This window comes from Brassica napus, unplaced genomic scaffold, assembly GCF_020379485.1.
Source record: "Brassica napus cultivar Da-Ae unplaced genomic scaffold, Da-Ae ScsIHWf_2283;HRSCAF=2942, whole genome shotgun sequence".
Lineage (NCBI taxonomy): Eukaryota > Viridiplantae > Streptophyta > Magnoliopsida > Brassicales > Brassicaceae > Brassica > Brassica napus.
In genome coordinates, this window is record NW_026015672.1 from 1 (window position 1) to 22,122 (window position 22,122).

Here is a 22,122-nt window from a genome sequence, read left to right on the forward strand (position 1 = left end):
CTTGTCCTAAACCCTAATAACATTATACAACTTGAATTGATCCACAAATCTTTCTAGCACGGAGGCCCACTCAACACAACTTTTCAAAAAAAAAACCTCTCGAATCATGTATTGCTTAGAACTATGATCATTAGTTTTCACACATCTCAATAATAAATAGTTTCAAACTTGTTTTTTTGGCATACCACACAACCAATACATAGAGGTTCCATAAGCAAACAACACACATATAAGCAATCTAAAAGTCTGATAAGACAACAACATACAACATTCATAAAGAACAAAGGCCACGAATTAGATAGTAGATTGGTAATGAGATTGCTCAAATCTCTAATGATCAATCGATGACCACGACATAATCTTTTCCTGAAGATTTGGCTGAATCGGCTGGACTCTGTATCCAAATTGTCCATCATGATCCCTCATCATCATACCTCTTGCATTGCTAGCTATAGCCATCTCCTGTTGTTGCTGCATATATCAAACCCACCAAACATACTAATATATAGTTCCAACCAAATCAATAACGCTAAAGGCTTCGAGGATATATGAACTATTTATGTACCAGCTGGAAACTGAGTTTGCGATTCTCCTCCTCTCCTCCGCCACATTTTTTCCTGCCACAGAAAATGTTTTGATGTAACTGTTAGCACTAATTAATAATCATCTGAAGGCTAAATAATAAGGTATAGAAAATTGTTTATATGGTCACATTTCTCCTTTTCGTCATGAGGGTCCCATCTGAGACAAACAGACCATATAAGAGTTGATGAATATGAATGTACGAAGAGATGTATGAATGAATGTACAGATTATTATTCATGCCTGGTGGTCTCGGACTTTGTCGAGGCCCTGTTCAATGGCATGCTCTATACGGCCATCAGGTTTTTTAAGTTGAGAGACTGTATATCTTCCCCCTTCAAGTGCCTGTATATATTCAAGATTTATATCCATTTCTCATTTATATTGATATTTAACATTTTTAACCAAGGGTTTTATATATACTAGGGTAAAGATGTGGCCAAGGGTGAAGATTGACCTGAGCTCAAGTTGCAAGTTATCATTCTCTTTCTTGATCCTGTCAATCTCATTGCTGAGGTTCTGGAGACCAAAATTATTTGGTGTGTATTAGATGAGCAAAATTGGTTTTTAAGAATTTAGATCAAACTAAAAATTCCCTTGTCTATATACTAGACATAAAATATGTCTTAAAAAGAAACTGGAGACTCAGATCTGGTTATGCATGACGATCTCTATATGTTCATGATTTATGCAGATAAATACATATATATATATATACACATTCACGCTTTATGTAAAAAGTATATATATGCAGATACACAGATATTACTAGGCAGTCACTTAAATGGCTTACAACTCTATGAAAGCTTATTACTGTGTAGAGATATATGAGAACAAAACCTATCAGTGTCAGAACTAATTAATAAAAATATAATATTTTGACTAAACCTGTTGTAAAAAAGTCTATTCAACAGTACTTCCCAGTTTTTAATTAGTTTCGAAAATCACAAATGTAAAATCGGTAAACTGTTCAGACATTTTCATCAGTAATATCACTCCCCAGGTTTTTTTCTCCATAATCATGACCTAATAATGAAATTACTTATGGATCTAACACACTTAAGATTGTCTTTTATGGTTTCAAAATACAGTTGTGAATGCAATATGTTTTTTACTACTGTAGAATATATTCATCAGAGCTTAAAACTAAGCACTATAAAAAAAACAATGGAAAGAAGAGAATAACTTCCATGTTTTTGTGGCTCCATGTCTTGTTTGAGTACAAGAGAATCAATAAAGAGGCTTGATAGGCTTAACAACCAAAGAAAGCTTTGTAGATCTGCATCTAGGGTTCATGGTTTATCTTTTTGACATATTTTAGGAAAATATAAATAAAGAATCAATTCCATGATATGTAGCACAGATATTTGTTTGAGACAAAACACTAGAGTAGATCTGCGTCTAGAGTTGAAGATTCAAGGGATCTGACATGTTTTAGGCAATGAAATCATGAAAATCAATGGTCATAGAATATTTTTGAGACAATGAAACTTTAGATTATATCAAAGAGAGAGTACCTCATGCTTAGCATCCCATAGTTTCTTGCCAGATAACTTCTGATATTGGTCTAACATAGCACCAAGGTCCATGGAAGGACAACAATAATCAGTCATCTTACCATTACTTGCAAAGACTATGAGAGCAACTTTTGCATCGCAAAGAACCGTGATCTCTTTGGCCTTCTTCACCAACCCATTCCTCCGCTTTGAGAACGTCACCACTCTGTTGTTTGCGTTCTCTATCCTCTTTATTCTCTATCTTCCCTCTACCCATCTTTTTTCTCTCTCTTCTCAGTTTTAGGGTTTGCTATGAATTGTTAAGATATGGAGGAGAGATATGTGGTTTATATGAAGAAGAAGATAAGGAGGAGCATTAGTCTCAAGGAACATTGATGAGAGAGAGAGAAAGTGTTTGATTAATGGTATAGATGAAGAGAGACCTTTGACAGTTTGGGATGGAAAACAAAGCTACTTTCTTGATGGCACAGTCATGGAAGGCTTGTTTTTGTGGGTTCTCTTATTTCACTTAGTCATATAGCCAACTCTATTTCTCTCCTTTATACACTACCAAAAGAAAAAAAACAAAACTTTGAACTAACGTGTAGAACAAATGAAATAAAGTTGAAACAAAATTAGTTGATTTGCTTAACACTCTTCCCCTGTGATTGATGTTTATTGCTTTCATTTGATTTGATCATCTCTGTCTATCTCACTTGCTTCATATAATGTGTCGTTTTAACCTCTGGTCTTTTCCTTAGTATGTTTTCTTGGCTGGACTGTAGATTGAGACTAATTTTTGAAGCTGAAAACAAAAGGAAAAATAAGTTATCTTCACAATTTTCATATATATGAATCATTTTTGCAACTAAATATCCATATATGTCTATATAGCAATTTAACCCTATATTAAATAGAAGAAACACAATTTCTATTGCAACTTTGTAGATTAAACCATGACCCATGTCGAAATTAATTAGGACAAGTACTTTTTTTACTGGTTCCTTACTTTGGTAATTCCAGGACTTGCTATTTCGAGAACTCTATGTCATATATAGGTCTTATCGAATATCGTAGCTACCCCATATTAATCAAACTTTTGAAATTATTAAAAATGAAGATATTATGTTGACAAAGAAGTGAGTGAAATAAATATAGTTTAGTTAAATCCAGATTGATATGAAAGAAAGTAACAAAAGGAAAGAAGCAGTGAAATTACCAAAGACTTTGGTATAACCATTGGGATTTTGGAGTTATCATGCTAAAATTAGTATGGGAGAAATGTAACTGGTTGTGGAAAACAAAACAAGTTTATGGTTTTCTGATTCACTTCAACAGGCCACGTGTCGAAGTCTTGTTGGAAGTTTGTGGTCTTATGTAGTACAACTTGTGTGGTAGAGACCGTTTATATGTGATACTGGCGCCGACCAAAGTACCAAATGTCACTGTATAAGGTCGTTATACTATTAGGTGTTTTGCCGAGGATTTATAGCTCTAAACAAAAATTAATCACTGTCTGAAGCTCGTTTACTTGGACATGTTCTTACATTATGTCCTTTTTTCTTGCATAACCCACAAAGCATATGCTCTCTCACCAACACCATCTTCATCACCACCCTTACTGGGTTTTACTCTGACCAGCCTCTAGCATGTTCTACTGTTGTGACCACTCTCACCGCATTTTCTGTTAGGAAATATGCGGTCAAATTTTGCGGTAAATCAGAATTTATGGGAGCGGGAAAGAAGCACACACACAAAATTGTTAACGGAGTTCGGCCAATATTGCCTACGTCTCCGGACCTGCTACAGATCTTTTATTATCAACCTGAGAAATTTTACAAGCTCACAACTCACACACCGATCCCAAATACACTCAGAAATTACTCGTAATTTCTTTAAAAAAAAATTTTTGTGAGAAAAAAAAACTTTTTTTTTCTTCTTCTTCTCTTCTCTTCTCTTCTCTCGTTCTCTCTCTGTTTTCTTGTTTTGGGATGCATTTCTTCTTCTCCTTAGCTCTCTTTTTAAAGCATGAAGAAGGTGTTTGGTGATCTCACAATCTTTGACAAAACCAACGTCAACAATTTCAGCTCACCGTCTATGGCGTCACCGTCCATGTCGACCAACACGTAAAACGTGTTTTTTTTACTTACAATCTCCCACTTGAAGACTGATTTCAATATGTCTTCACACATTGATCGATGTAGCAGGTCTCCCCAGCTTGTTACTCCAACAAGCCAACTAAGGTTGCACACAATCTCAGCTTATCATACGGCACGACCTTCGTCAACATGTCTGCCGGATTCTTGCTTCCTGGGACCTTCTCAAGCACCAACATTTCATCTTCCAACGCTGATCTGATGAAATGATACCGACGATGTATGTGCTTCGTCCGAGCATGGTAAACCGGATTCTTTGCCAAATCGATGGCACTTTTACTATCACAGTACAACACACCTTTCCCTTGGTCATGGCCTAGCTCTTCTAGAAAAGACTGTAGCCATATCATCTCTTTTGTTGCCTCCGTTACAGCAACATACTCAGCTTCACAGCTTGATAGAGATACAATTTTCTGCAACTTTGAAACCCAACAAATTGCAGTACCACCGCCAAAGGTGTAGACATACCCGGTTGTGCTCTTCGTGCTGTCAATGTCACCTCCATTGTCAGCATCAACATATCCCCGCAATCCCATCTCAGACTTCGTGAAACATAGCGATAAACTTGGATTTCCTTTTAGATATCTGAAAATCCACTTGACGGCTTCCCAATGTTCCTTTCCTGGATTGCTCATAAATCTGCTGACGACTCCCACTGCATGTGCAATGTCTGGCCTTGTACATATCATCGCGTACATCAGGCTGCCTATAGCAGAAGCATATGGAACCTTATCCATACATGCCATCTCGTCTTCCGTCTTTGGAGACTGTTCTCTGGATAACCGAAAGTGACTTGCCAGGGGAGTACTGACTAGCTTCGCGTCATCCATGTTAAACCTCTTGAGGACTTTCTTCACATACTCCTCCTCTTGTGATAGCTTAAGACCTTCCTTGCTCCTACTGATTCTCATTCCTAGAATCTGTCTTGCTTCTCCAAGGTCTTTCATCGCAAACTCTTCTGAGAGTTTCGTCTTCAAGCTATTGATCTCGTGCAAGTCTGCTCCTACTATCAGCATGTCATCGACATATATGAGCAATATCAAGTAGGACTCTTCAAGCGTTTTGAAGTAACAACAGTGGTCAGCTTCACACCTCAAGAAACCAACGCCTTTAATAAAGTTGTCGAACCGTTTATACCACTATCTTGGAGCTTGTTTTAAGCCGTACAAACTCCTTTTCAGCTTGCAAACAAGGCTTTCCTTCCCTTTGATCTCAAAGCCTTCGGGTTGGTTCATATAAATTTCCTCATCCAAATCACCATGAAGAAATGTCGTCTTCACATCCATATGTTGAAGATGCAGATCTTCTTGTGCTACCAGCCCAAGAACCGTTCTAATGGTCACCATCTTGACTACAGGAGAGAAGATTTCGGTGTAGTCAACGCCTTCTTTTTATTGGAATCCCTTCACAACAAGCCTCGCTTTATAGCGCTTACTCCCATTAGGTTCTTCTTTTATTCGGTAGACCCACTTGTTATGCAATGCATTTTTCTCCTTAGGCAAATCTGCTAACTCCCACGTGTGATTGGATAACAACGAGTCCATCTCGTCGTTCATTGCAAGCTCCCACTTGATCGACTCATCAACTTGCATAGCTTCCTCATAACATTCAGGCTTGCCTCTGTCTGTGAGCAGAATGTAGTTGAGCGATGGAGAGAATCTTACTGGCTTTCTGATGATTCTGCTTGACCGTCGTAACTCTGTGACTGGTGTATATGGGACCACTTCAGAATCATCACTTTCTTCAGCCTCACCACCCTCGTCTTGAGAGATTTCTTCTTCTGCTGTTGCGGTATCCTGTGGCAACTCCGGTGTCAGGATATCTTCTAAGTCAACAGCTCCAGGCTCTTTCTTCTCCGAGCCTTCTCTTAGCTTATCCTTGTACAACGCTTCTTCGTTGAAAACAACATTCTTGCTGCGGATGATGTTCCGATTTTCATCATCCCAAAACCGGTAACCAAACTCCGCGTTACCATAACCGATGAAGTAACACTTCTTAGACTTCGAGTCAAGTTTACTTCTTGCAGCATCATCAATATGAACATAAGCTAAGCATCCGAACACCTTTAGATAAGAAAGATTTACTTTCTTTCCACTCCAAAATTCTTCAGGGATCTTAAATCCCAACGGTACAGACGGTCCTCTGTTTATTAAGAAGGTTGCGGTAATGATTGCATCTGCCCAAAACGTCTTTGGCAATCCACAGTGCAATCTCATGCTCCGTGCACACTCATTCAAGGTTCGGTTCATCCTTTCCGCTATTCCATTCTGTTGAGGCGTTCCTGGAATAGTCTTTTCCATCTTGATCCCATTATCAGCGCAATATCTCTTGAACTCGTCGTTGATGTACTCTCCACCATTAGCAGACCTTAAACACTTCAACTTGAGATTTGTCTCAATCTCAACCATGGCTTTCCATATTTTGAAAACCGAAAACACTTCATGTTTGTTCTTCATGAAGTAAACCCACACTTTTCTTGTGGAGTCATCAATAAAGGTCACATAGTAGTACGAACCTCCCAGCGATGCAACAGGAGCAGGTCCCCACATGTCAGTGTGCACCAGCTCTAACTTCTCAGATTTTAGCTCTCTTCCTCCTTTAGAGAAACTAACTCGTTTCTGTTTCTCAAGGATGCAGCTTTCACACATCTGATGATCCACCGTCTTCAGATCCGGAAGAGCGCCATTTTCCACCATAAGTTTCATCCCTTTCTCACTCATGTGCCCCAACCTACAATGCCACAACTTGGTCTGTTTGGCATTCTCGACAACAACAACAGTGTCTTGATAACTCATCGTCATATAAAGAGTGCCTCTTTTATGACCTCTAGCCACCACCATGGAACCTTTCTTGACTCTCCAGGCTCCACCACCAAAATTAACATCGTGCCCCGTATCATCAAATTGACCTACTGAGATCAGATTTCGCATCAACTTTGGCACATGTCTGACCTTCGTAATCTTCCACACACGTCCGTCTGACATTTTCAGGTTGATATCTCCAATACCACTATGTGTCCAAAGGTAATCCATCAGCAAGATATACCTTTCCGTAATTTCCCGCAACATAATTCTCCATAATGTTATGGTGCGGTGTGGTGTGGAATGACGCTCCTGAGTCAAGAACCCATGAATCGACTGGGCTATCAACATAGGATATTGACGCTTTGGTGGTACTTGTAGCTGCATCATGAGCTTCAATTTTCCTCGGGGAATCAACAGACACTACCAATGCATCAGCGATTTCACGTGTCACTACATTGGCTCCGCCTCTAGTGTTGTCTTCCTTCTTCGGTGGTGTTCGGCAATTCTTCTTAATGTAACCTGTCTTTCCACAATTCCAGCACTCTGCAGGCTGTCGGAATTTGGACTGACCCCGTCCATTCCTTAACTTCGATATGCCATTACTCCGGTTATTTCTATCTGGGTTTCTCCCTCTGTTTTCCACGTTGAAAGTAGAGCTCGTTGATGCCTCCCCAGAGTCTATCCTTTGAACTTCCTCAGCAAGGATACGATCTCTAACATCATTGAATTTGAGCTTTTGAGTACCCACAGAATTACTAACTGCTGCCCTCATTGGCTCCTAACTATTTGGTCGAGATGCCAACAAAATCAGTGCTCGCACTTCATCTTCAAACTCGATTTCAACTGATGACAGTTGGTTGACAATCGTGTTGAACTCGTTCACATGTGCGGCAACCAGGCCACCTTCTTCCATCTTTAGATGAAAGAGTTTCTTCATGAGAAATGCCTTATTGTTTGCCGAAGGTTTCTCATACATATCAGAGAGAACTTTCATGAGCCCTTCAGTGGTCTTCTCCTTCGCAACGTTGTGAGCAACGTTTTTCGACAGTGTTAACCTTATAACACCCAGAACTTGTCTGTCAAGGAGCTCCCACTCATCCTGATCCATCTTCTCAGGCTTCTTGCTCAGCGGTTGATGAAGCTTCTTTCCGTACAGATAATCTTCAATTTGCATTCTCCAAAATGCATAATCTGTACCGTCAAATTTCCCGATACTGTGCGCCGAACCGTCTTCGCCTCCCATCGTTTCTGGAACCACCGTGTATTAGAACACCTACGTCGACAAACCGATGTTACCGACAAAAATTCACTATTCACATTCACGAATTACTGTTCACGTGAATATGCGGTCAAATTTGTTAGGAAATATGCGGTCAAATTTTGCGGTAAACCAGAATTTATGGGAGCGGGAAAGAAGCACACACACAAAATTGTTAACGGAGTTCGGCCAATGTTGCCTACGTCTCCGGACCTGCTACAGATCTTTTATTATCAACCAGAGAAATTTTACAAGCTCACAACTCACACCCCCCCCCGATCTCAAATACACTCAGAAATTACTCATAATTTTTTTTTCTTCTTTTCTTCTTCTCTTCTCTTCTATTCTCTTCTCTCGTTCTCTCTCTGTTTTCTTGTTTTGGGATGCATTTCTTCTTCTCCTTAGCTCTCCTTTTATAAGCATGAAGAAGGTGTTTGGTGAGCTCACAATTTTTGACAAAACCAACGTCAACAATTTCAGCTCACCGTCCATGCCGACCAACACGTAAAACGTGTTTTTTGACTTACATTTTCCACATTGATGATACCTAGTGGAAATGCCTTTAGTGACCATTGATTTCGACTTAGGACAGGTTTTTAGGTTATGGCCTTTCCCTCCACAAACCCTCCTGTCCGCAGTTCTTGCAGTAGAACTTTGTTCGTTGATAACACTATATGCTTACGATACGTTCTTGTCTGGGACATAGATAGGTACTTGATTCCCCTGCTTCAGAGCTTTTTATGTTACCAGAATTTTCAAAACGACCCCTAAAATGTCGTGAATAAGGAGACATGGTGGCGCTCTGGTGAGATCTTCTACTGGGTCCAAAACAAGTCCACCATCACTTCCCTTGCTAAGTTTGAGCTGGGCACTTTAGAAAGTGATTTATCAGGTTTCACACAGAGGAAATATGGTTCAGCAGATAGAAGGAAACCAAGAAAGATTCAAAAGGCAGAGCATATATAGTAATGACTTTCATTAATAAACCAAGATTTGCAAAATGTTAATAACAAGACCTAGATGATCAACATTATGAATGTTTTATAAAAACAACTCCAGCAAAGTCGAGACAAAGGTGTTCAAAATTTAGTAATTAGCTGCATAACTACGTGCTCGATATATTCTTCTGATGCCTAAATCTCATTAACCACCCTAACAAATCTTTGCGAATTACAGAATCTTCAAAACCAAATAGAAAAGAAGAAGTGGCAATAACAAAAAGCCCTAAAAAAGACTTTCCATAAGCCTCAGATCCTCTACATAATCTGGAAATATATAAACTAAAGGACGGTCACACTTCAACTCTTGCAACCCTTGCAACCCTTGTATTTCAGTTCTTGCCAAAGTCTTCCTCTCAACATTGTAGTAAAAAACATGAAAAGGATCCGAGAACTTGCTTGGCGACAAGACAATATCACACGTACGAGTCATTCCTACAATTTGAAAATTTTCGGTACATGGATGTTTCCACGAAAGAGGCAGTTCATAGATATTTGTTGACCATTTATTTATCCCAGCAGCATCTTCTAGCAACCACAAGCAGAGAGTTCGTTTGTAATCTGTAAACTGAACCACACCTAATCTACCCTTGTAGTTTATCAAAGTAGAACCTCCTCTATACATGCTTTCATCATCTATATTGATAAAGCTGAACTTCTCAGATTTAACATCAAAGCAAACTATCGCAAAGTCCGTTGAATGGCTGATATCAATGATATTAATGCAAGCGAGGTAATACAAAACCCCATCTATGCAAATCATATGACGATGAGTGTAGGTAGGATCACGGAACATAACATAATGGTATTTGCATTCGATCATTCTCCATAAAAGCTTTCCAGTCTCCAATGTCAGAACCCAAGCCCGGTTGGTGTTGAAGTAAGCAGCTGTAGACAACAATTTAATTTTTTTTCCGGTGGGATCATACCCGCAATACATTACTCGATAATTTAAAATCGATTTCAGTTTCGGTAGTGTAAGAAGCTCTCCAGTGGTGGGATTACAAATCACCCGCTCTGCATAATAATCACGTTCCCCATCTGTACAACATACCAGTCGTCCGTGGAGGAGCGATGAGGTTCTTTCATGATGCTTCCAGGGATGCGTTTTATACCACGTGGCTACAACAGAAGAGTTGGCATGTGGGTTTTGAGTGATCTGAGTGTAGAGAAGAAGAATAACTTGCCATAACTATTAACGGTGAACAGGCGTGGACGATTCGAGGACTTGGTGAGAAACAGTTCGGTGAAATATGGACTGCCAAGTATGGATGCCCATGATTTCGAAAGGCAACGATGTTGACATGAAACAGAATTAAGATTAAGCCGTTAGATTTGAGAATTAAGCTGCCAGACTTGAAAACACTTATAAACTTTTATAAGGTTTTATAAGGATCACCAGATTTGAGTAAAGCACCACCAGACTTGAGAAGCAAAGAAAAAGAAGAGGAACAGAGAAAGTGACCGTTGAAGATCTTTTTAAACAATCAATATTTTATTGTATTATGTACTGATACAACTTGGTCTTTAAATTCTTGTATTCAGATCCACAATTAAAGGATCAAGGGATATAGTTCTCTCAGATCTACTTTCTCTCTCTCTCTCTTTGTTCTTCAATGTTCTTCATCTAAATCTCTTTATCCTCACATTCTTTCATGGTATCAGAGCAAGTAAGCTCCTGAGATTCATTCATCTCTACTCTATTCTCTTTACTTCCGCAAATCTCTGATTTTCCCTTTCTATTTTTGGTAAAGTTCTTCATGTTCTTGAGCTGTTTTTCATTCCCAGAAAAAAAAAATGGAAAACTCCTACACTGATGTCTTTAAATCCGTGTCTATTCTGGTTACCCTCAAGAGAACCAACTACTTACTTTAGTCTAGACTTGTCAAAATCGCTCTTGGAGGCAGAGGTCTTTGGGAGTATGTTGTTGACGGCGAAGACACCAAGAAGATCATCCTAGGAGAGGATGGTAAAGAAGTTGTTGCTGCGCTGCTAAAGGAGGTAGGAAGAGAAGTCAGAAGGATCTCATGGTCCTTTCCATCATTCAGAATAGTCTTGAAACCTCTATCTTGGAAGCTTACTCCTATTGTGAAACTTCCAAGGAGCTGTGGGATACTCTTCAGAAGGTATATGGCAATATATCTAACATCAGTAGGGTGGTTGAAGTCAAGAGGGCTATCAACACTCTCAGTCAAGAGGACACTGAATTTTCCAAGCATTTTGGGAAGTTCAGATCGTTGTGGGCCGAGTTAGAGATGCTAAGACCGGCATTGATCCGAATGTACTCAATGAGAGGAAGGAGCAAGACAAGGTCTTTGCTTTGCTGTTCACTCTCAACTCGGGTTATAGTGATCTAATCAAACACATTCTAAGAAGTGAGCAGCTTCCATCACTTGAGGAGCTTTGTGCTCAGATTCAAAAAGAGCAAGGCTCAGTGGGACTCTTTGGTGACAAAGGAGACCTCATCATAGCCAACAAGGCTGAAGGAAATGAGCACAAACATGAGGGCATAGCTAACAAGGGGTATTACAAGCCAGAAGACAAGAAAGTGTGGGTGTGTGACCATTGCAAGAAAAAAAGTCACGGCAAAGACAAATGTTGGATCCTTCACCCACACCTCAAGCCTCAAAAGCTCAGGACACCTTACTCTGATGCAAGAGGGAATTTCTCTGGTGAAATGGGCGAGCCATCTACTCCTCGTCCCATGAACTCGGTTGCGGCTGGAGAAGGGAAGACCTTGGGATTCAGTGGCTGTTCTATCATGAGGACTACCCAAGATGAGACAATCAAGAGGTCTGACCTTGATGCTCTCATCAAAGCCCTCAAGGAGAACTCTTGTAACACACTTGGTTTATCCTTAAATGCCTCTTATAAACTGCCCAATGCTCTTGTTACAACCTTGAATGCATCTGATAGCCTTAAGCCAGTAGTTATAGATTCGGGAGCTTCTCACCACATGATTAGTGATGCTAGGTTAATCAGTAATGTTAAGCCTGTCTTAGGTAATGTTATGATTGCAAATGGCGACAGCATACCAATAAAAGGTGTAGGAAACTTGAAACTATTTGAGAAAGATACTAAAGCATTTTATATGCCATCTTTTGCATCTAATCTATTATATGTCAAGAAGGTTGCTACTGATCTTAACTGTAAGGTTATTTTTAGTCCTAATGATGTTGTGTTTCAGGATATTAAGACTCTTAAGATGATCGGAAAGGGTGTTACTAAAGGGGACTTGTACCTGTTTGAAGACACCAAGACTAGATCATGTTTACCTTATGCTTTTAGTTCAATCCCTGTCTTAGAAAATGATGCATTGTGGCATGCTAGGTTAGGTCATCCCCATTCTAGAGCACTAAACCTGTTATTGCCTAATGTTTATTTCAAAAATGATGGTTGTGAAGCATGTATTCTTGGCAAACATTGCAACTGTGTTTCCCAAGTCATCTACTATCTATGAGAACTGCTTTGATCTTATACACTCTGATGTCTGGACTGCACCATGCACTTCTAGGGAAAATCATAGATATTTTGTCACCTTCGTAGACCAGAAATCTAAATATACATGGCTGACTATGATACCATTTAAAGATAGAGTCCAAGATGCATTTATAAACTTCCAGAACTACATAATTAATCAGTTCAATGTTAAGATCAAAGTATTCAGGTCAGATAATGGAGGGGATATACAAGCACAGCTTTCAAATCCCACTTGGCCAAGCATGGAATAAGCCATCAAACCAGTTGCCCTTACACTCCACAACAAAATGGTGTAGCTGAGAGGAAAAACCGACATTTGATGGAAGTGGCCAGGTCCATGATGTTCTACACCAACATGCCTAAGAGGTTCTGGAGTGATGCAGTCATGACAGCATGCTACCTCATCAACCGAACTCCAACAAGAGTCCTTGATGATGCCACACCTTATGAGGTATTGAACAAAAGAAAACCATATATTGACCATTTACGGGTATTTGGGTGCTTGTGCTATGTATTGCAAACAGGTGATCATAGGAACAAACTTGAGGCCAGAAGCACAAAGGCAGTGTTCATTGGGTATTCTACCACTCAAAAAGGTTACAAATGCTACTCTCCAGAGACAAGAAGAGTCTTAGTATCCAGAGAGGTCAATTTTGTGGAATCTAGAGGCTATTATGAGGAGAAGTTGGGAAAATCTCAAGGATCTATCTCAAGGGGCCTCAGATAGGGCAAACAACCTACGGATTATCATGGAGAGCCTAGGTATCATCATGACATCGAATGAAGGAACTACTGGTTCAGCAGATAGTTTAGATCAAGGCAATGGTATGGATGTGGCTGAAGAGGCTTCTCATCCTAATCCTGAAGGGGGGAATCAAGAAGATTCGTCTAGTGGTCAAGAGGAACCACAGGGTCAAGAGGAACCACACATGGGTCAAGAGGATCCACGGACTATTGATCAAGAGCAAGAGGTTCATGATCAGGATAAAAGCCAACAGCAAAAGGAATCAGATCAACAAAATGAAGTTGAAGCTGAGATTGTTGGAGAGGTCCAGCCACTTAGGAGACGCACAAGGGTGAGAAAGCGTCCATCAAATTGGAAGTATTTCAACAGTCAAGCAGTAGCTCATCCCACTCAAGCAACTTGCTCAATTGCTTGCTATCCAAGAGATCATCAAGCCTTCATCACCAACATAAATCAAGAGTACATTCCGAGGACCTATGAGGAGGCAATGGAGATAAAGGAATGGAGAGACTCAGTAGATGATGAGGTTAGTGCCATGATCCGAAATGGAACTTGGTTTGAGAGTGAGCTTCCCAAAGGCAAGAAGGCCGTCACAAGCATGTTACTATTCACTATCAAGTACTTGGCGAATGGACAACCAGAAAGAAAAAAGACCAGAATTGTTGCAAGAGGCTACACTCAAGTCTATGGTGAAGATTACCCTTGACACCTTTGCACCAGTAGCTAAGCTTCACACGATACGGATTGTACTCTCATTGGCTGTTAACTTAGAATGGGATCTGTGGCAAATGGATGTCAAAAATGCTTTTCTACAATGAGAGTTAGAAGATGAGGTCTACATGAGACCACCACCTGGTATGGAACACCTTACCAAACCAGGAAATGTATTGAGGCTGAAGAAAGCCATCTATGGCTTGAAACAATCACCAAGAACGTGGTACCACAAACTAAGCACCACACTCAATGGAAGAGGTTTTGTCAAGTCTGAAGCTGATCATACCCTATTCACTCTCACTAGCCAGCGAGGAATCATTGTCATTCTCATCTATGTTGATGACATTATCATCACGGGCAGTGACAAAGAAGGGATCATCTCGACCAAAGTGTTCCTTAAGGCGTCATTTGATATCAAAGACTTGGGAGAGCTCAAATACTTCCTAGGGATCGAGATGTGTAGGTCTAAGGAAGGGTTGTTTCTATCTCAAGGGAATACACACCCTTGACTTACTACATGAGGCTGGAAATCTTGGTGGAAGAGCTGCCAAAACACCTCTAGAGGAAGGATACAAAGTGATGCGTGAGGGGGAGATTGAAGACAAGTCATATGAAGATGTAAAGCACTATAGGAGAATGGTGGGAAAACTCATTTATCTTACCATTACCCGACCAGATGTATGCTTTGCAGTAAACCAAGTAAGCCAACACATGCAAGCTCCCAAAGTACACCACTGGAGCATGGTTGAGAGGATTCTCAGGTACCTAAGAGAGGCACCAGGTCAAGGAGTATGGATGGGATGCAATAGAAGCACTGAGATTGTTGGGTATTGTGATGCGGATTGGGCAGGAGATCGAGTTGATAGGAGATCAACTACTGGATATTGTACCTTCATTAGAGGCAATTTGGTAACTTGGAAGAGCAAGAAGTAAGGTGGTGTCTTGTTCAAGTGTTGAGGCAGAATATAGAGCTATGAGCGAGTTGATTTGGATCAAGGGACTTCTTAAGGACTTGGGAATTAAAGTTACAATGCCAATCACGATGCATTGTGATAACCAGGCTGCTATACACATTGCTAGCAACTCAGTCTTCCCATGAAAGGACCAAACATATAGAGGTATACTGCCACAAAGTGAGACAAGCTGTAGAGCAGAAGATCATATTGCCGTGCTACACAAGGAGTGAAGATCAGCTAGCTGATATCTTCACCAAGGCAACAAACACTAAGGTATGTGAGTCCATTCATCCAAGATTGAGACTCATAGACCTATCATGTCAATGATCTCTCCTTCATGAAGTGTTCTACTCTTTTTCCTTGACTTGGGTTTTCTCCCAAAGGGTTTTACCTAGTTGAGTTTTTAATGAGGGAATACTTCATGGCTTCCGAGCTTGACTTGTTCCACATGGTCAAGCTTGAGGGGGAGTGTTGACATGAAGCAGAATTAAGCTGCTAGACTTGAGAATTAAGCTGCCATACTTGAAAACACTTATAAGCTTTTATAAGGTTTTATAAGGTTTTATAAGAATCACCATATTTGAGTAAGCACCAGACTTGAGTATAGAATCAGAAGCACCAGACTTGAGAAGCAAAGAAAAAGAAGAAGAAGAGAGAAAGTGACCGTTGAAGATCCTTTTTAAACAATCAATATTTTTATATTATGTACTGATACAACTTGGTCTTTAAATTCTTGTATTTAGATCCACAATTAAAGGATCAAGGGAATAGAGTTTCTCTCAGATCTACTTTCTCTCTCTCTCTCTCTTTGTTCTTCAATTTCTTCATCTATCTAAATCTCTTTATCCTCACATTCTTTCAAACGAAACCTAGCTACATGCTTCAACGGTAGTCTCGAGAATATATCGATAAGAAGATCAACTGGGATTATTGGTTTTGTGTATTTTCTTTCGTCGGTTGAAGAATGTGTAGTGGATCTAGACATGGTTAGGTTATCCTCTGGTACGAGTTGCTTCAAGATTTTTATGATCTAGGTTGCATGGAAACGGAAACGTGATTTGTGTTTTTATTTGCTTTGCAAACGTTTTAGAAACGTATATATATATATATATATATATATATATATATATATAATTGATTAATATGTGCATTCATTTGATTATGTTGTGTTTTTATTTGCTTTGGAAACGTTTTAGAAACGTGTATATATATATATAATTGATTAATATGTGCATTCATTTGATTATGTTAGTATATTTTATAATACAAATAAATAAATAGTCATTCTATTTAATCATACGAAAATAAATAAATCACCATTAAGCATCAAAGTCATATAAAAAATTCAAAATAACAAAACCCAGTACTTAAATATCAAATAGCTTAACTAAAATAAAAATCATAACAGAAAGTCAAAGACCAATAACATCATCTTCAGCCTCATTTTCATTAGCTCCATCAGACATGGCCGCTTCCAACTCAGGTTCATCAAGAGAAAGATCCTCAAACTCAAGTCTCCCAAGATTAGTCTCATCCAGTAAATCAAATTGATCATCTCCAAAGTCCCACATATGATTGGGACCATCCTTGTATGCAAGACTTCTTCTAGATAGAAGACGAAGATTAGTGTGCACAAGAAGACGAAGATTAGTGTGCACAAATACCAAATTTTCTGCTCTTTGCGGAGCAATCTTGTTTTTTGTTGCTGAATGTATAAACTTGTAAGTGCTCCAGTTCCTTTCACAACATGAAGAAATTGTTCTAATTTATTAAAATAACAAACTAATCCTTATATTTATTATTATTTATAGAAATTGTTCTAAAAAAAAGAGTTTCTTAAACGTTTCCAAAACAGAATCGGGAGTTTCTAAAATAGAAACAACTAAGTTTCCAAACTGAAATTTTTAAGAAACGAGTTTCCAATGCGTTTCCGCAAGTTTCCGAGAGATTCCGATTCTGAAACGTTTCCAAAACGTGAAACGGACCTTCAACGGAGTTTCCATGCAACATAGTTCATGATCATAGCACTAGACCTAGATAGAGTCTCTTTTAGGTTAGTAGCCGGGCTCTCTAAAATATAATAAAAAATATATTATTGTGTTGTATTTGATACAAGACTATAGATTAGCTTTAACATATTGCTAACACCATATAATAATGTAAACTTTCCTATTTTAAATCTAACATAATATAGTAATAATGTAAATATGCTTAGAATAATATCGGTTTACTCTTCAAGTGTTTCCATTATTCTTCTTTATGGATTCACCGGCTGTATAATTTTGGTCTCACATCTTATGGTCCAGTATATCTACAATATGTACCATTTCTTGGTTTTCAAGTTTTCAACTAAATTTATATAAGGAACGATCTTCAATCTTAGACTACCTCAAATCACAATACCTCAAAGAGTTTACAAAAAAGCTTTGTATAATTAAACTTTGTGTAAACTACTATTGGGCCTAGTATCATCTTACTCAGATTCCTAACACAAATTCAACAGGTAAAAGAGGACCTTACATTCAAGAGCTCACCACTCTCATGGAGAATTGCAGTGCCTCATTAGGACCCTTTTAAGTGAGAACTTAGTGATTCTTCCTGTTGAGAGCCTAAACGAGAGGTCTATTATAAACAGTTTGAACAAGTATTTACTAAGTAAAATAAAATGTATATTTCAGACTATTTACCTATCTATCGAGCTAAGGATGAGGTTCCTTCTCCCATCCTTGCAATCACTAAAATCTACCGTAAGATAGAGAGGCGATCCTAATTAAATATGATTTACACTTAACAACTGCACCCTAGCTGATCAAGATGGTCGCACACATATTTGAAAAACTAGGATACAGTTGAATTATAAAGAATATCTCGCTGAAATGCAGAGGGAAAGTGCTATGTCAGTGACAAAAATCAAAGACATCCGGGAAGTATACCATAACTTCATTAAGATTATATCAACAGAAATAAATAGTAAGTGCACGCTATGCAATAAATCTTACAGGTAATCAGAAGTGTATAGCAGAATGGGAGAGTTTATCTGGCCATATCTTGTCTGCATTACATCAACTGAGCAAAACAGAAAAATGAGCATTTAAAACATAATGGTTCCTGCATCAGAAGGATATCAAACTAGCAGTCATCTTCGTCGTTGTTCTCCATTGTTAATATGCTTTCAGTCATTAAAGAAAACCTCAGACATAGATCCACAAAGCTACTTGTGTCAAAGAACATATCACAGCCCCTAGTTAAATCCATCAAAAAGCAAAACTTTTTACTCCGTAACTTATTTTCCTTTCCATGATATTACTACAAGTCTACAACTGAGACAAATTCTAAAGTGAAGCAGAGAAACACCCATGAACGGGAGACAACATTAAAAAAATTCACATTAAAACAAAAGGGTTAAGATAGATCATAGACGTAGTCTAAATCTATAAGATGCCAAGACCACGAGTTAAGACATGGCCGTGATTGGGTAAGGTCCCGTGAAGAAATCCATTCGAGAAGTCTGAGGCTCAAGCACTTCTTCGTGTCTCTCTTCTTCATCTTCTTCCTCTTCAGCATCCCAAAGAAACCGCGCATATGAAGCTTGTACATAACTGCAGAAACACAATTAAAAGTATACATAAGCACAAAACGTCATAACACTACAATCAAAGCTCCACCAAAGAAGAGAGCTTGACAAGTTACCAGTCATCAGGAGCAGCTGCAACAGCTCGATTAAAATACGACTCGGCACGTGACGAATCCTTATGAATCATCCACACAAGCTCCGCGTACATGGCCAGAACATTCCCATCGTAAGGACTCACCAGAACAGCTCTCCCGCAATACTCCTCTGCTTTCAAGTAATCTCCCCGAACCTGTTCCAAAATCAAAAACACACAAAATCAACACTCTGTTTCGTAAAGTCTCAAACTTTCAGATCTAGAAAGTGGCTACCTCTTTCAAGAACTTGGCGTAATTGCTGAGAAAAATCCCGTTTCCAGGATTAGCTTCAATCATCTTACGATAATGAACGTCTGTGCTATCCTCTCCATCATCACCACCGTCAGATCTTCCGCCGCTCCTGCTCTTCCCTCCTCCGCCGCCTCCAACCTCTGTTTCGTAAGAAGACGCGGGTATAAGCCCGAATCCGATTCCTTCTTCTATATCCTCCATAAGAGCACCGGTGAGGAACTTACTCGCATGCTTAGTCGATGTCAGATGTTTAAGATCGCTCTCCGACGCTGTCCTTTTGATCCTCCTTGTGGATTCGTCGCTGGAGTGGATAGACACGGGCTGTAACAGCACGAGGAAGAGGAAGAGAGCGTTATAGATCTGGGACGTTGGATCTGATGAAGAGATTCGGGCTCGATTGGAGATTCCCTTGGGCTCGAGACGTGAACCAATGAGGTGAGAAGTGGGGTCGACGCGCTTCGTAAAAGCATAGTTTTTTTCTGGGTTGAGCTTCGTAGAAATTCTAGGATCGAAGGAAGAAGTAAAGATTGAGACTTTGATTTTTTTTGTTTGTGGCTGTGTATGAGAGAAGTGAAGACGGATGAGTTATATATACTGGGGAAGTGGTTTGATTTGAGGAAGGTGAAGGAGAAACAATCCCAGCCGTCGATTAGTTTTTTCATCACGTGGAACTTTAATTCTTTTGTTTGGTTCTCCAAGATATTTTTTGGTTTGGTTCTCCAAAGTTGTGTACCGAAATAATTTTTAATTTTGACTTTTCCATATATGAGTTTGTGTGCGGATTCTCTGCTCTGTTCGTTAGTACGCAATAGGACGAGTTAGTGTTTTTTTAGTTTAATTTTCTTTTAATTTGCTGAAAGTTCATGGAATATCATCTGTTCTTGACTTTTACCATAGACAGCTCGAAAACATAAATGGACTACGTATTGTTGAGTTGAACAAAAAAAAAAAAGGACTACGTATTGTTGTTTTTTGGCTCGGCTAAAACCAGTTGTTAGAAGACCTCGCTTTATAACATAAACTTTGTTTTGTCTCCTCCAGCAATGAGTTTACCACTAAGAGGATCTTAATTTCTGTTACCAGTAATTTTCAAAACAAATCATCATGAAACTCTTTATTCACGAATAGTACTTTTAGAATATGAAAACCTAATCATTTAGTATGATCACGATTTAATCAAAGCAAAACTGTCCATCTTATATCAAAGCTAACCAAATAATAATTCTCTTTCCTAGAAAACAAAACAAAACAAAATATGTTTTAATCAACGTTTACCACTTCAAACAAAATCATATATTATTATTAGACTTTTAATCTATATTTTTATTTGTTGCATAAAATACATGTTTGATTAATATTTGGTGAATAAAGTAGAAACTTTTGGCACGGTTTTTTAGGAAACTTTTTTTTTTTCTGTTCAAAAAAAAATTAAAAAATGAACCAATTACGGATCGTTACGTGTCAATGAAGTTCGCGAACAATACAACAACTCTTCCAAGATCAGTCTTTATTTTGCTTTCTTTCTATCATCCTTAATTTTTTTTGGAGTCCACTCAAATATTTAATTATTTTTTTTTGTTAAGGATCCACTTTAACGATGGTCTTATACCAAAACAACAAAATATCGTATGTGTGTCCCTAGCGTCAAACAATCTGCATAGACATTTTAACAATGTGAAATCAAACAATATAGAAATGAGGCATCAAACACTACCTAATGTTCATTCTAATTCAGCTTAGCATAAAAGCTAACCTAAATAAAAATCTAGCGACGAATGCGACACCTACGTCATTGATTTAAAATGTTGGTTCCCGCAGGTCACGTAATTGCAAGTGGACGGCAGCCACTGACCAAATATGGTTCACGACTCCACGGCCAATATCTCTCTACAGATCCACACGTGTAACCATTGCATATAAATGCATGTATGGAATATTATTCATTTTTTCACAATGTAACGAAATTAAAAATATAGTAGATGCGTGCAAAACATGCAAATTGTTTTTAAACAAAATGAATAGTAATTATATGAGTATCAAAACAAATCATCATGAATCTCTCTATGTACGAGTGGGTCACGATTCCATGTGCATTAAGGCTCACGTTGTAATCGAAGATTTGCTTCCATAACCATTTATATATTTTTGTCTCATTGTAAGTTGATAACATCACTACAACAAGAAAACAGCGGTATTCTAACGTACATTCCGACGGAAAATGAAATCCTCGGAATATCCCGAAGAAATTCCGAGGAAACACAAAATTTGGTTCCTCGGAATATACCGACGGAATTCCGAAGAAATATCAATCCGTCGGAATATTCCGAAGAAATTCCGAGGAAAAATGTGTTCCTCGGAAAAAACCGATGAATTCCGAGGAAATATTATAGCCGTTGGAGAGCCGTTGGAGGATTTACAAAATTCCGAGGAAATTCCGACGAACTAGCCGTTGGCGTCGGAATTCCGTCAGAATTTCCTCGGTCTGTCGGCAGGATTTAAACTATAAATACAAGCAGTCCTCTTCCTTTTCATTCACTCCATACTATCTCTCATTCTTCATCTTCTTACTCTATTTACACACGAATTTGATTCATAAAAAATATGTCTTCTTCAAATTATTTTCGTTCTTGGATCGATCGACCTCATTTGGATCCGAACACGAGATTGCTTACGGAAGAATACCAACGAGGTATAACCGAATTCATAGGGTTAGTTCACCGACAACCGGAAGAAAAAACAAGTATGTTAAGATGTCCTTGCTCTAATTGTAAAATAGAAAGGTTATTAAAGAGTGGGATGTTTGGACTCATCTATATTTGAGTGGGTTTACACAAAGTTACAAAATTTGGTATCATCATGGGGAAACTGATTATGAACATGGTAATACTAGCGAACCTAGTGTATACCAAGCCCCAAGATGAGAAAATTTGAGTAGATTGAGTGGTCAGTCAGTTTGAATTCTTTGAACATTCT

At 38.7% G+C, this 22,122-nt stretch overlaps 2 pseudogenes; both read right to left on the reverse strand.

Annotated features, from left to right (window-relative positions):
- Positions 1-334: 334 nt before the first annotated feature.
- Positions 335-2,382, reverse strand: LOC125600495 (annotated as a pseudogene).
- A 15,733-nt stretch (positions 2,383-18,115) lies between these two features.
- Positions 18,116-19,729, reverse strand: LOC125600496 (annotated as a pseudogene).
- Between the last annotated feature and the right edge of the window lie 2,393 nt (positions 19,730-22,122).